The sequence below is a fragment of the Hypanus sabinus genome, chromosome 31 (genome assembly GCF_030144855.1).
Source record: "Hypanus sabinus isolate sHypSab1 chromosome 31, sHypSab1.hap1, whole genome shotgun sequence".
NCBI classification, from domain to species: domain Eukaryota; kingdom Metazoa; phylum Chordata; class Chondrichthyes; order Myliobatiformes; family Dasyatidae; genus Hypanus; species Hypanus sabinus.
The window spans coordinates 16,652,477-16,667,400 of record NC_082736.1 but is presented as its reverse complement, the minus strand read 5'-3'; the positions used below and the strand labels follow the sequence as shown (position 1 = coordinate 16,667,400).

General features: G+C 49.7%; 3 non-coding genes across 3 annotated transcripts; 1 reads left to right on the top strand and 2 right to left on the bottom strand.

Annotated features, from left to right (window-relative positions):
• The first annotated feature begins 479 nt into the window (after nt 1–479).
• On the top strand, nt 480–551 carry trnag-ucc (transfer RNA glycine (anticodon UCC)). The gene has a single exon. It is a non-coding gene; the product is annotated as a tRNA-Gly (tRNA).
• A 2,084-nt stretch (nt 552–2,635) lies between these two features.
• Nucleotides 2,636–2,707, bottom strand: trnaq-cug (transfer RNA glutamine (anticodon CUG)). The gene has a single exon. It is a non-coding gene; the product is annotated as a tRNA-Gln (tRNA).
• Nucleotides 2,708–13,960: 11,253 nt separating this feature from the next.
• trnaq-cug (transfer RNA glutamine (anticodon CUG)) lies at nt 13,961–14,032 on the bottom strand. The gene has a single exon. It is a non-coding gene; the product is annotated as a tRNA-Gln (tRNA).
• Nucleotides 14,033–14,924: the final 892 nt, after the last annotated feature.

Sequence of the window (14,924 nt, the reverse complement as noted above, 5' to 3'; positions counted from 1 at the left end):
CGAGGAATATAGAAGGGTATGTAATCTATCATATGGACATCAGGGTGCAGGTGAGCTCACAGTGTCACCATGATGTGTGTTTGCTGATTGTGGATCTGCCGATTTTATTCATTCCCTTCTCACTGTGTGACAGGAGGGGTGTCAGGTTTCTTTAGCGATTCAGTCATTTACTGTGTTCAAGGGCTCCCATCAGCGTGTGGTTTGAAAGGACAATTATAATTAACATTTGTTTATCCACCTGGAGATGCGCGAGGCAGGATCCCATTAGTATCTCTTCGACTCGGTTCTAACTCTGTCTGATTCCTGGTGTAAGCTCGCCGTATGTTGTATAACTCCGGTTTGTTGGGGATGGTGACATTAATTTACCGGAATAGAACCTGCAGCACAGTGAGGAATGACACGACGGAAAGCAGCTCGGGGACTGATCGAGTCAAATGGAAATAAGGGAGACGACTCACAATCTTTTGCAACGTAATTGAGCGATGGTGGTATAGTGGTGAGCATAGCTGCCTTCCAAGCAGTTGACCCGGGGTCGATTCCCGGCCATCGCAGGTTGTACAGTTTTAGATTACATAACAAATAAACCTCTTACCGGTCTACGCGTGACTCTAAGGGCTGAGTAATCGACTGACGTGTAAGACTGATTAATCAATTATCATTCACTGTGTCGTTGAATTAACGTCCCTCAGTAGTTTCCCGTTAAATCCTGTTCTGGCTGTATTGAACAATCTACAAGAATGGACACTTCACAGGAAGGATCGGCAGGTTTTGTAAAGCGTCGCCCGGATGTCGTCTGATTGAAGTGTTCGATCTTGTTTGCCTTCATTGGAATGTCAGAGCCTCAGAGGAAACTTGACTGAATTATTAGGTACAAAATCAGGAGAGATATAGATTGAGCAGATAGAAATAATTGGTTTCCCACTGTAGGGAATTGAAATTCCAGCGGGAATGGATTTAAGGTCGGAGTGGGAGAGAGTTTAAAGAAGATGTGTGGCTCATTTTTTCAGACAGAGTCGGGCGGGTGCTTGGAACGGGCTGACAGGTTCAGAGATGGAAGGGTGTACGATGCTTTTAGATAGGTACATGGATATGTTAGTGTGCAGCGACATCGACAGAGACACAAAGAGAAAATCTCAGATGATGGAAATCCAAGCAATACAGGAAATGTTGGAGGAAGTCAGCAGACCAGGCAGCACCTGTGCGAAAGAAAAACAGTCTACGTTTCGGTCCGGGTCCCTTCATCCGGACTGGAGGAAAAAACGACGAGGAATCAGAGTAAGATGGTGAGGGGAGGGAGAAACATGTGATGACAGGTGGAGGCATTATCAGAAGTTCCATAAATCGATATAAATGCTGTCAGGTTGGAGGCAACCCTGACGAAATATAGTGTACTGCTCCTCCAACCTGAGTGTAGCCTCGCCGAGACAATACAGGAAGCCATGGGTTGTGATGTCTGAATTGAAATGGGAAGAGGAATTAAAAGGGGTGACCACTGGCGTTTCTTTTTTTCTGGTGGATGCTCGCTGAAGTGCTCTCCAAACCTATGTCAGGTCTCATCGATATACAGGAGACCACTCGGGAGCACTGGATGCAGTATATGAGCGTATAATACTCACAGGTGAAGTGTCATCTTACCTGGAAGGATTGCTTGGGACCCTGAATGGTAATGACGGGGGGGGGGATGTGTAGGGGCTGGTGTTGCAGCTGATTTACTTGCACGGATAAGTGCCAGGAGAGAGATCAATGACAGGGACGAACGCACATGGGATTCGCATAGGCAGCGATCGCTGCAGAACGTAGAGAGGAACTGTTGCACCATCCCCTGCCAGTGAAGTTGGAAACCATCCCTTTGATACAGATCACCCCTGCACAGATGAAGTCCCAGAGATTGGATAAATGCAAGTGGGCTTTCCCCACGGGGGGATGAGTGACTACAACCAGAGCTCATGAGTTAAGGGTGAATGGTGAATGTTTAAGGAGAACAGGAAAGGAAAATTTTTCACTCAGATGGTTGTGAGAGTGTTGGGACGAGCTGCCAGAATGAGTGGTGCATGCAAGTTTGATTTCAATATTTAAGAGAAATTCGGATAGTTGCGGGCATGGTAGGGGTATGGAGTGATATGGCTCCAGTGCAGGTCGATGGGATTAGGCAGCTTAAATGATGCAGCCAGCACGGATCAAATGGAACAAAGGGCCTGTTTCTGTGCTGTACTTTTCTATGACTCCATGGACCTATGATCCAGAATCTTGAAACCCTGCCCCTGAACCAGCTCCTCAGCCACACATTCATCTGCTATGATCACTCGCACCTGAAAAAGCCAACAGGAATGTTAGGCTTCAAATCGCAACCATCCACCGACCCAATAAAAGTAACATGACGCCAACAAGAAAGAAAATATTTTCTTATATTTTAAAGAAGGAGAATAATAACAACAGTCATCACGAATGTCGAAAATACTGTAACCCTGTCAGTTTCACGGAGCTCGTACTCCGTACAGCGACAGCTCGTACTCACTCTGTAGGGGCCTCAGCTCGTACTCACTCTGAAGGCGTCGACGCAAAGGCGTGGTCTCAGGACCCATAAGCCCTCTCACTAAAATTGCCACAGATAATCTTTTGGAATAATTCAAGAAACAGGTTCCACCGAGACTCGAACTCGGATCGCTGGATTCAGAGTCCAGAGTGCTCACCATTACACCATGGAACCAGATGTGTTTATTGCGAACGACAAAAAGAAGATGAATCTTACGGTAGTATGTGGTGACACGTGTAAACATTGACAGTATATTTACATTGAACTTTACACTTCATAGAGCATGCCTTGTGAGGAGATGTTGAGGAAGGGAGCAGTTTTCTCTTTGCAGGCAGCTGGATGAGACGTGACTTGAAAGAGGTATACAAGATGCGGACTTACTGGGAGAGCTCAGTCAGTCCGGATCGACAGCAGCATCTTCAACACCATCGCACTGAGCACGGGGGTTTCCCAAGGCTGTGTGCAGAGTCCACTGCTGTTCACTCTGCTGACCCACGACTGGGCAGCAATACACAGCTCGAACCACATCATCAACTTCGCCGATGAGACGACCGTGGTGGGTGAGACGATGAGTCAGCATACAGAGAGGAAGTGCAGCGGCTAACGGACTGGTGAAGAGCCAACAACCTGTCTCTGAATGTGAACAAAACAAAAGAAATGGTTCTTGACTTTAGGAGGGCACGGAGTGACCACCCTCCGCTGAACATCGACAACTCCACGGTAGAGATCGTTAAGAGCACCAAATCTTTGGGGTTCACCTGACGGAGAATCTCACCTGGTCTCTCAGCACCAGCTCCATAGCCAGGAAAGCACATCTGAGCCTCTACCTTCAGCGAAAGCTGAGAAAAGTTCATTTCCCACCCCCGTCCTCACCAGATTCTACAGAGGATATACCCAGAGGACCCTGAGCAACTGCATCACTGCCTGGTTCGGGAACCGCACCCTATCCAATCACAGGACCCTGCAGCGGATAGTAAAGTCAGCTGAGAAGATCACCGGGGTCTCTCTTTCCGCTTTACAGACATTTACACTGCACGCTGCACCCGTAAATCCAACGGCACTGTGAATGATCCCACGCAGCTCTCAAACAAAATATTTTCCCTCCTGCCATCTGGAAAAAAAAATACCGAAGCATTGGGGCACTCGCGACCAGACTGTGCAACAGGTTCTTCCAACAATCCATCAGAATCCTTAATACTCAGTGTCCAGACTGACAGCTTGTTAGGGTCCGGTTCGGAGCCTGCCTTCCGGGTCTTGCTCCGGTCCGCGGACACAGGACTCCGGGCCTTGCAGTCAGCCCTCCTGTTACCCGGAGCCGTTGGTTCATCTTGGCTTAAGGAGGTACACCTGTCGCCTATTTAGGGGCAGGTGTTTATAAGGGGCTCGGGGACTGAGCCCAGTTGGGGCGTTGGCCTGCTTCAAGCCGGACTGCACCTGGTCCGCCGGCTCTGAGTCCCGCTCTGCACCTGGTCCGCCGGCTCTGAGTCCCGCTCTGCACCTGGTCCGCCGGCTCTGAGTCCCGCTCTGCACCTGGTCCGCCGGCTCTGAGTCCCGCTCTGCACCTGGTCCGCCGGCTCTGAGTCCCGCTCTGCACCTGGTCCGCCGGCTCTGAGTCCCGCTCTGCACCTGGTCCGCCGGCTCTGAGTCCCGCTCTGCACCTGGTCCGCCGGCTCTGAGTCCCGCTCTGCACCTGGTCCGCCGGCTCTGAGTCCCGCTCTGCACCTGGTCCGCCGGCTCTGAGTCCCGCTCTGCACCTGGTCCGCCGGCTCTGAGTCCCGCTCTGCACCTGGTCCGCCGGCTCTGAGTCCCGCTCTGCACCTGGTCCGCCGGCTCTGAGACCCGCTCTGTACCTGTTTCGACCGCTCCGGATCCGGTTCTGCCCTGGTTGCCGCCCTGCTCTGTATCTGTTCTGTCCGGTTGGTCTTGTTCCCCTACTTCTCTCGTGTGCGCTGGTCCCGCTGTTCCGCTTTATTCGCCTTGCGTGCGCCGTTGTGCTGTCGGCTTGCCTTTCCCTATTTCCCGGTGATCCTGCTGCTCACCCTGGACCCAGCTCATTTCTGTTCACTTGCCTCCGTCGGGTAAGCCTGTCGTTGCCGTTAGCCTATGGGTAGTTCTGTCGCTTCCTACCCCTCACCTCTGATGGGTTGTGCCCGGCAACTGCCCTGGTATCTGTGCCTTACCCAGACCTTCGTGCTTCTGCCCGGGAAGCGGCCTTCCCCGGGATCCATGCGGCCGCCCTGAGGACTCCGATATCTTCACACCCCTTGCATCCTACGGGTTGTGCCCGCACCTGCCCAGGTGTTCCGCATCTTGCCCGGGGCCTCCGTGTTCCTGTCTCGGAGGCGGCTGTGCCCAGAAGTTATGCACCCGGCCAGGCGGCTCCTGCCTGGTGTGAACTCCGGGATCGTCCTCTGCCTGGTGTGAACTCCGGGATCGTCCTCTGCCTGGTGTGAACTCCGGAATCGTGCTCCGCCTGCCTTACCCCTTGCATGCCATGGCATCTCCATTCTGTCCTACCCGTAGTTCTTCAGTGCCTGTGTCCTGCATTTGGGTCCATTCCATGTCCGCTCCTGACAGAACGACCCCTATCCTAGGCATGGACCCAGCATCGCAGGCACTGGAGTCTAGTTCCCGTGATTACAGGTGGTCTCTCCAGCCTGTACATTTCGCCAACCCACCGACCTGTAACGTCCCTAGCCGGACAGACCCTCCTTCGTCGCCAGGAGACTCCCTTGGCGGGGGAGTACTGTTAGGGTCCGGTACGGATCACGCCATCCGGTTCTTGCTCCCGTCCACGGACACCGGACTCCGGGCCTTGCAGCCCGCCCTCCTGTCACCTGGAGCCATTGGATCATCTTGGCTTAAGGAGATACATCTGTCGCCTATTAGGTTCAGGTGTTTATAAGGGGCTCGGAGACTGAACATAGTTAGGGGGTCGTCCTGGTCCGCCGGCTCTGAATCCCGCCCTGTACCCGGTCCGCCGGCTCTGAATCCCGCCCTGTACCTGGTCCACCGGCCTGCTCTGTATTTGTTCTGTTCGGTTCGTATTGTTCCACTGCTTCTCTGGTGTGCACTGGTCCCACTGTTTCGCCTTATTCGACTTGTCCGCGCCGTCGCGCTGTCTGCTAGCCTTTCTCCATTTCCCTGTGTATCCCGGTTGTCCTGCTGCTCACCCTGGACCGAGCTCCCTTCTGTTCCCTTGCCTCCGTCGGGTAAGACAGGCCGTCGTCGCTACCCCTCGGGTGGTTCTGTCCCTTCCTGTCAATTTCCTCCGTCGGTACCAGGCGGTCGCCGTGACCTCTCGGGTTTTTCTGACCCTTCCTGTCCTTTGCCCCCGTAAGCCAGGCATTTGCTGTTACCCTACGGGTGGTTGTTCAAACATACCCCACACTTCTGATGGGTTTTGCCATGCACCTCCCCAGGTGTCCCCGTCTTGCCCAGGCCTCTTTGTTTCCGCCTGGGAGGCGGTCCTACCCGGTATCCATGTGGGGGCAGTGACAGAGAACAGAACGTATGCCTGGTGCCAGAGATTTTGGGCAAAGCACCAGATGATTAGTTCATGTCAATATTCCTCAATCTGAAAGTGATGCAGTAAAGAAAGTTCAGGAGGATACGCTGATATTCCACGGCATGTTTATAGCAAGCTGGTGGGAGCGTTGGGACTCTCACCAGACTGGAAGGGATACATCAGAGATTACTGGGTGAATGAGGCAGGATAGCAGATTTCAGTGGCCTTCATGGAGATCTTTGTAGATTATTTTTAATTGCACTGGTGACTCTTTAGCCAGCGGCTTAATATAGGGGGAGATAACCTCCGGCCCGGCCAAACTGAAGAAATCGTTTGGGGGGATGCTGCGCGATGTGTCCCCTGTTACAATTCAGTACGGAAATAACAAACAATACACATACACGAGGAAATCTGCAGATGCTGGAAACTCAAACAAAAACACACAAAAAATGATGGTGGAACACAGCAGGCCAGGCAGCATCTATGATACACAATATGCGATAAAACGATTAGGCTTTAGGGTTCTTACTTTGACTATATGGTTAGTTAAAACAACGAAAAAAAGAAAAGGGCCTAATCATATGAAACAGTCTGTTGCACAAGGTTGGAGCTCACCGATAAGCCGATTGTCCAGAATCAACCTCCTCCGATCGTCGCTGCCCTTCGGGCCTTCGCTCCAAGTCTAACACGTCCGGTGTTCTACCAAATCTCTCCATTCTCGACTTCTCTACTCATCTCTCCCTGCGAAAGTCTCTCTTACAGCTCACAAAAATGAACAACATTCCTAAGCCCGTTATCTCGAGTCATAACGCAAACCTTGCAGCTACAGAGAAACCATTACATTATCTGTGAAACCCTGCAGCCTGTTACACAGAGGATTTTGCAGAGGGCTCTTGATGAGCTAATATTGTTTCCCTGTTTAACAAGACAATAGAGACAATCCAGGAAATGGTTGACTCGTGCATTAATCGTTATGTTAATTCTTACTCATAGAATCAACTCACATTGGCAAAAGCATTTTTTTGTCAGGGTAGTCAACATGGCTTTGTGAGGGTGAGATTATATTTACAAACCTGATCAGATGTTTTATGTAAAATGGTTGATTGATGAGGGCCAGACTGTTGATATTGTGTTGATCGAATTTGAAAAGCTTTCAACAAGGCCTTTCATGGTGGGCTCATCCAGAGCATTTAGGCTCGGTGGAGATTGCAAACTGAAAGCAATGGTTGAAGGGTGTTACTCTAACTGGAGATCTGTGGACAGAGGCGTTCCGGAAGGATCAGTGCTGGGAACTGAATTTTAATTGAACGGAACTGAATTGTATTGTCTTTATTTTTTGCATTCTTCGCCTACATGAGGAGTAAAAATCTTTACGTTACGTCTCCTTCCAAATATGCAATGTGCAATCATGGTAATTTATAATAATTTACAATAAATAGAACAGTTGTATTATTGTGTGCACTAAATCAGCGCGAGTTTATTAGTCTAATGCCCCGGTGAAGAAGCTACCCTGGAGCCTTTTGGACGTAGCTATTAAGCTGCGGTATCGCGTCCCGGATGGTAGCCGCTGGAATAGATTGTGATCGGAAAGACTTGGGTCCCCAATGATCCTATGGGCCCTTTATACACACTGGTCCTTGTAAACGTCCTGAATCATGGGTGGGGGGGGAGGTGTTCACAACTACAGATGATAAGTATGCAGATGATACTAAGGTAGGTGACGTTGTGGATAACGAAGTAGGTTTGCAAAGTTTGAAGAGAGATTTAGGCCAGTTAGAAGAGTGGTCTGATTGATAGCAGATGGAGTTTAATGCTGATATGTGCGAGGTGCTACATTTTGGTAGGAATAATCAAAATAGGACATACATGGTAAATGGTAGGGCATTGAAGAATGTAGTAGAACAGAGTGATCTCGGAATAATGGTGCATAGTTCCCTGTATTTTTATGGTCATTCCGACCATAACTGCTGGTAAAGTACTTAGTAAAATGAGACAACGTTTTTCAGGACCATGGTTTTATATGACACAGTACAAAAACTATACTGAACTACGTGAAAAAAAAACAACACCGAAAAAAAACTACACTGACTACAGACCTACCCAGGACTGCATGAAGTGCACAAAACAGTGCAGACGTTACAATAAATTATAAAGACTACAATAGGGCAATGTGTCAGTCCAGGCTCTGGGTATTGAGGAGTCTGATAGCTTGGAAGAAGAAACTGCTACATAGTCTGGTCGTGAGAGCCCGAATGCTTCGGTGCCTTCTCCCAGATGGCAGGAGGGAGGAGAGTTTGTATGAGGTGTGCGTGCGGTCCTTCATAATGCTGTTTGCTTTCCTGATGCAATCTATGGTGTAAATGTCCGTGATGGCGGGAAGAGAGACCCCGATGATCTTCTCAGCTGACCTCACTATCCACTGCAGATTCTTGCGATCCGAGATGGTGCAATTTCCGAACCAGGATGCAGCTGCTCAGGATGCTCTCAATACAATTCCTGTAGAATGTGATGAAGGTGGGGGTGGGGGGCTGTGTGGGAGTTGGACTTTACTCAGCCTTCGCAGAAAGTAGAGACGCTGCTGCTCTTTCTTTGCGATGGAGCTGCTGTTGAGGGACCACGTGAGTATCTCCGACAGTTGAACACTAAGAAATTTGGTGCTCTTTACGATCTCTACCGAGGAGCCGTCTATGTTCAGCGGGCAGTGATCTCTCGGTGCTCTCCTGAAGTCAACAAACATTTATTTTGTATTATTCACTTTCAGAGTCAGGTTGTCGGTTGTGCACCAGTCCGTTAGCCACTGTACCTCCTCTCTGTAAGCTGACTCGTCGTTCTTGCTGATGAGACCCACCACAGTCGTGTCATCGGTGAACTTGATGATGTGGTTCGAGCTGTGTGTTGTAACACGGTCGTGGGTCAGCAGAGTGAACAGCAGTGGACAGAGAACGCATCCTGGGGGACCCCGTGTTTACAGTGATTGTGTTGGAGATGTTGCTTCTGATCCGGACTGACTAAGGTTTCCCATTCAGGAAGTCTGGGATCCAGTTACAGAGGGAGGTGTTCAGCTTTCCAATCAGTTTCTGAAGGATGATTGTGTCGAATGCTGAACTGAAGTCTATGAACAGCATCGGAACGTATGTGTCTCGTTTGTCGAGATGGGTTTGGGTCAGGTGGAGGGTGATGGCAATGGAGTCGTCTGTTGAGCGGTTGGGACGGTACGCAAACTGCACAGGGTCCAGTGAGGGGAGCCGCAGGGTCCTGATATGCTTCATGACGAGCCTCTCGAAACACGTCATGATAATGGACGTGAGTGCAACGGGACGGCAGTCATTTAGGCAGGACACTGAAGACTTCTTCGGCACCGGAACGATGGTGGCGGCTTGGGAAGCACGTTGGAACGGTGGCGCTGCTCAGGGAGATGTTGTAGATGCCATTGAGAACATCTGCTAGCTGGTCTGCACATCCTCTGAGCACTCTGCCAGGAATGTTGTCTGGTCCAGCTGCCTTCCGTGTGACCCTTCCGTGGGTTCTTCTCACATCGGCCACGGTGAGACACAGCAGCTGGTCATTTGTAGGAGGTGTGTGTGGGGGGGGGGGTGGGTGGTGGACTTCCTCGCCGCCACGTCATTTTCCAGCTCAAAACGAGTGTAGAAGTTATTCAGCGCGTCTGGGAGGGAGGCATCACCCGCACAGTCAGGTGATGTCCTGTAATTGGTCATGTCCTGGATGCACTTCCACATGCGCCGCGTGTCGCCGCTGTCCTGGAAGTGGGTGTGGATTTGCTGGGCGTGTGCACGCTTTGCCCTCCTGATGGCCCGGGACAGTTTGGCCCTTGCTGTTGTTATGGTTGCCTTGTCGCCTGATATGAAGGCGGAGTCACGGGTCCTCAGCAGCGCACGCACCTCCACGGTCGTCTATGGCTTCTGGTTAGCGCGTATAGTGATGGTCTTGGACAGAGTAACATCATCAATGCACTTGCTAATGTGGCTAGTTACTGATGCCGTGTACTCTTCTAAGTTGGTGGAGTCGCCATCAGTTGAACATCTGAACATATATCCCTGAACATCTGCCAGTCAGTGTGCTCAAAACAGTCTTGAAGAGCAGTGATTTTCAGGTTTTCACATGCTTCTGAACTGGTCTGGAGAGCCTGACGAGCGGTCTGTATGCTGGGATTAGCATAACAGAGATGTGGTTTGAGTAACCGAGTTGGGGGGGGGGTGGGGTGCTCCGCCCGGGACGCGTCGGGGATATTGGTATAAACTAGGTCCAACGCGTTCTCCCTCCTCGTTGCAAGGTCCACATTCTGATGAAATTCGGGGAGCAAATCGACTCTTGAGAGAGTCGGAGCTAGAAATGGTTCCCTGCCTCACGCATCAGAGAAGGGGAAAACAAATCCTGATTATAAATGTTTCAAACAATTGAAAGAACACGCAGTTGGACATTAATAGGAGCCCTTCCTTTGGCCAGCCATTGAACTCATTAACTGACTGAATCGCTGAAGAATCCTGAGACCCCTCCAGTCACACAGTGAGAGGGGATGAGTGAAAGGTGCCTGCTCTGCACTCAACAAACAGACATCAAAGTGACTCTGTGAGCTCTCTTATACCCTGACGACCGTATGATCACACTGATGAAGGGTCTCCGACAGAAACGTCGACTGTTTACTCTTTTCCATTGATGCTGCCTAGACTGCTGAGTTCCTCCAGAATTTTGTGTGCGCTACTTTGATTTCCAACATCTACAGATTTTCTCTTGTTTGTAATCCGTATTACAGATTCAATATCTCCTTTATTCCTTATCAGTGTGGTGGTTAACTCCCCTCCAATCAATCGGTAGACTAGGGTTCGATTCCCTATCGCGTCGACATTTTCCCTGCTGGAAATGAAAACTGGAAATACAGTTTTTTTTTTGAATAAAACAAAACTGTGTTGAAGTGGTCATTTAGAATATGAAACAACCCAGTCAGCAGATAGCCCGGGACGGGAGAGTTTATCGAGAACGTTGTGTTCAGCACCTTTTCTCTCGTAATCCATGAACGGGTCTATAATTGAGCGCCGTTCGGCGTTACACTCGGTGACCGATTCTGTCACTTCGAAACATTAAACAGGGGCTGTTGCTGTGAGATAAAAACTCACACACATCCCAGCACTCATGCCGATTCCCTCATGTCCGACTGACTGACGAATGCAGGGAGAACAGCTGAAACACTTTGGAAAGAACTATGCCAAATGGGCAATATGTTTAATGCCCGGTTTAAATCCACCCTGACCCTTCCGCAGCCTCGAACCCTCCGAACAGACGCTGGGAAAGTGAAAAGAGGGAAGGAACGGCGATGTTTCGCTCTTAGACCTCATTAATACATGAGAGCATGCGCAGCGTCGTTCCGCCCCTTGACCTGATTGACAGGTCAGCAGAACACATGCCCGGGAGCGGTTTTACAGCAGCCGGGAGTAGCGAGCTCCTGGGCCCGGGAGTAGGGCGCTACTGGTGTCCTGCTTCCACCGGCAGCGTATCGCTTCGAGAGCAGTTCAACAGACAGGCTCAGAGATCGGCACTGACTCTGTATATGGCGGTTCCGAGAAAGAGGCGGAGTGTAACAGCGATTGAACTCGAAATGCGAAGTGAGTAGGTAGAAAGAAGCTTTTCCCGGACTGGGGTAGGTGGGGCGGTGAAGGCGGGGTGGGAAGGAGCTGCCGGTGTCGTGCATTGCTGGCTCTTCAGCCCATACAAGGGGAGAAATCCATGTTTATTCCCAGTGTCCTCGTGTTTAGACCCTTCGTCAGGACTAACTGAAAGAAAAGATAGCAAGAGATTTGAAAGTAGGAGGGGGATGGGGAAATCCCAAATGATAGGAGAAGACCGGAGTGGGTGGGGTGAATATAAGAGCTGGAAAAGTGATTGGCAAAAGCGATACAGAGCTGGAGAAGGAAAAGTATCATGGGACAGGAAGCCTACGGAGAAATAAAGGGGGATGAGAGCACCAGAGGGAGATGGAGAACAAGCAACCGAGTGATGGGCAGAGTGAGAAAAAAAGGAGGGGGAAATAAATCAATCAGGAATAGGGTAGGAGGGGCATTAACGGAAGTTAGAGAATACAATGTTCATCAGGTTGAAGACTTGCAAGACGTTATATAAGGTGTTGCTCCTCTAACCTGAGTGTGGCTTCATCTTGACAGTAGAGGAGGCTATGGATAGACATATCAGAATGGGAATGGGACGTGGAATTAAAATGTGTGGCCACTGGGAGATCCTGCTTTCTCAAGCTTTCTCTGTCTATCCACGGTCGCAGAACAGGAACACTGCAATCCATTAACGTTGCTCAGTCTCCTTCATCCTTCAACGCTGGCAGATGGTATCTATTTGGTACTACACACGCCAAATTGTAATTACCCCTTAACTCCGTTGGCTCAGACTTGAGACACCATTGATATGGAAAGGGGATGCCCTGGGACAATAAATACAGTAGGCCTGCTAGCCGACTCTGTCAGTGCCATCAACAGAAGTTTCAGATATCTCTGGTGACATAGGTATTGTACGTACAGTTACCTAAATCTGATCCCACTGCCCGTAGTTGCAACTACAGACTTCATGCTCATCCTCATGAAGTAGCTTCAGAGATGGGCATTCATGCAGTCCATTATAAGAAATTTAATGTCAGCGTTGAAAACAGTTCCATTGGTAAGTGTAATTTCTCGGGGCAGTTCAGTCCAGTGCTCCCTTCACAGATCTAACGCTGTTACCAAATTAAAACACAGACTCAATCTTGCCCGAACCTCGTCACCTCCATTTGACCTTCAGCAGAGCGCTGGCATCGATCGAAGCTTGTGTCCTCCTCGATCTCAGCAAAGGATCCGCCGCCTCGCCTCGGTTCAGCCACATCGAATTGTCTTCAATTCCAAAGGGAAGTTACACGGTATTACGTACGATGGTAAACCCAGACAAATTGCTGGAAGAACTCCGCAGGTCAGGCAGTATTTATGGAAGAAGTACTTTTTTTTTCCATAGAGTCTGTCTGACCTGTGAAATTCCTCCAACATTTTGTGTTTGTTGCTTGAATTTCCAGCATCTGTAGATTTTCTCTTGTTGCGAATTTTTGCGATGATCGTTTGCCAGAAAAAGTGTGATGAAAAAACAGCAATGAACCCCAGGATACTGAACACCATCCCCTGCCAGTGAAGTTGGAAACCATCCCTTTGACATAGATCACACCTGCACAGATGAAGTCCCAGCGATTGGATAAATGCAAGTGGGCTTTCCCCACGGGGGGATGAGTGACTACAACCAGAGCTCATGAGTTAAGGGTGAATGGTGAATGTTTAAGGAGAACAGGAAAGGAAATTTTTTCACTCAGATGGTTGTGAGAGTGTTGGGACGAGCTGACAGAATGAGTGGTGCATGCAAGTTTGATTTCAATATTTAAGAGAAATTCGGATAGTTGCGGGCATGGTAGGGGTATGGAGCGATATGGCTCCAGTGCAGGTCGATGGGATTAGGCAGCTTAAATGATGCAGCATGGATCAAATGGAACAAAGGGCCTGTTTCTGTGCTGTACTTTTCTATGACTCCATGAATCTATGATCCAGACCCTTGAAACCCTGCCCCTGAACCAGCTCCTCAGCCACACATTCATATGCTATGATCACTCGCACCTGAAAAAGCCAACAGGAATGTTAGACTTCAAATCACAACCATGCCCCCCCGCCACCCAATAAAAATAACATGACGCCAACAAGAAAGAAAATATTTTCTTAAAAACACTGAAGGAGAATAATAATAACAGTCATCACGAATGTCGAAAATACTGTAACCCTGTCAGTTTCACGGAGCTCGTACTCACTCTGTAGGGGCCTTCAGACGCAAAGGCGTGTTCTCAGGACCGATAAGCCCTCTCACTAAAATTGCCACATTGGAATTCAAGAAACAGGTTCCACCGAGACTCGAACTCGGATCGCTGGATTCAGAGTCCAGAGTGCTCACCATTACACCATGGAACCAGATGTGTTTACTGCGAACGACAAAAAGAAGATGAATCTTACGGTAGTATGTGGTGACACGTGTAAACATTGACAGTATATTTACATTGAACTTTACACTTCATAGAGCATGTCTTGTGAGGACATGTTGAGGAAGGGAGCAGTTTTCTCTTTGCACGCAGCTGGATGAGACGTGATTTGAAAGAGGTATACAAGATGCGGACTTACTGGGAGAGCTCAGTCAGTCCGGATCGACAGCAGCATCTCCAACACCATCGCACTGGAGCACGTGGGCCCCCCAGGGCTGTGTGGGTTTCCACTGTTGTTCACTCTGCTGACCCACGACTGTGCAGCAATAGACAGATCGAACCACATCATCAACTTCGCCGATGAGACGACCGTGGTGGGTGAGACGATGAGTCAGCATACAGAGAGGAGGTGCAGCGGCTAACGGATTGGTGAAGAGCCAACAACCTGTCTCTGAATGTGAACAAAACAAAAGAAATGGTTCTTGACTTCAGGAGGGCACGGAGTGACCACCCTCCGCTGAACATCGACAACTCCACGGTAGAGATCGTTAAGAGCACCAAATCTTTGGGGTTCACCTGACGGAGAATCTCACCTGGTCTCTCAACACCAGCTCCATAGCCAAGAAAGCACATCAGAGTCTCTACTTTCAGCGAAAGCTGAGAAAAGTCCATTTCCCACCCCCGACCTCACCAGATTCTACAGAGGATATACCCAGAGGACCCAGAGCAACTGCATCACTGCCTGGTTCGGGAACTGCACCGTATCCGATCACAGGACCCTGCAGCGGATAGTAAAGTCAGCTGAGAAGATCATCGGGGTCTCTCTTTCCGCTTTACAGACATTTACACTACACGCTGCACCCGTAAATCCAACGGCACTGTGA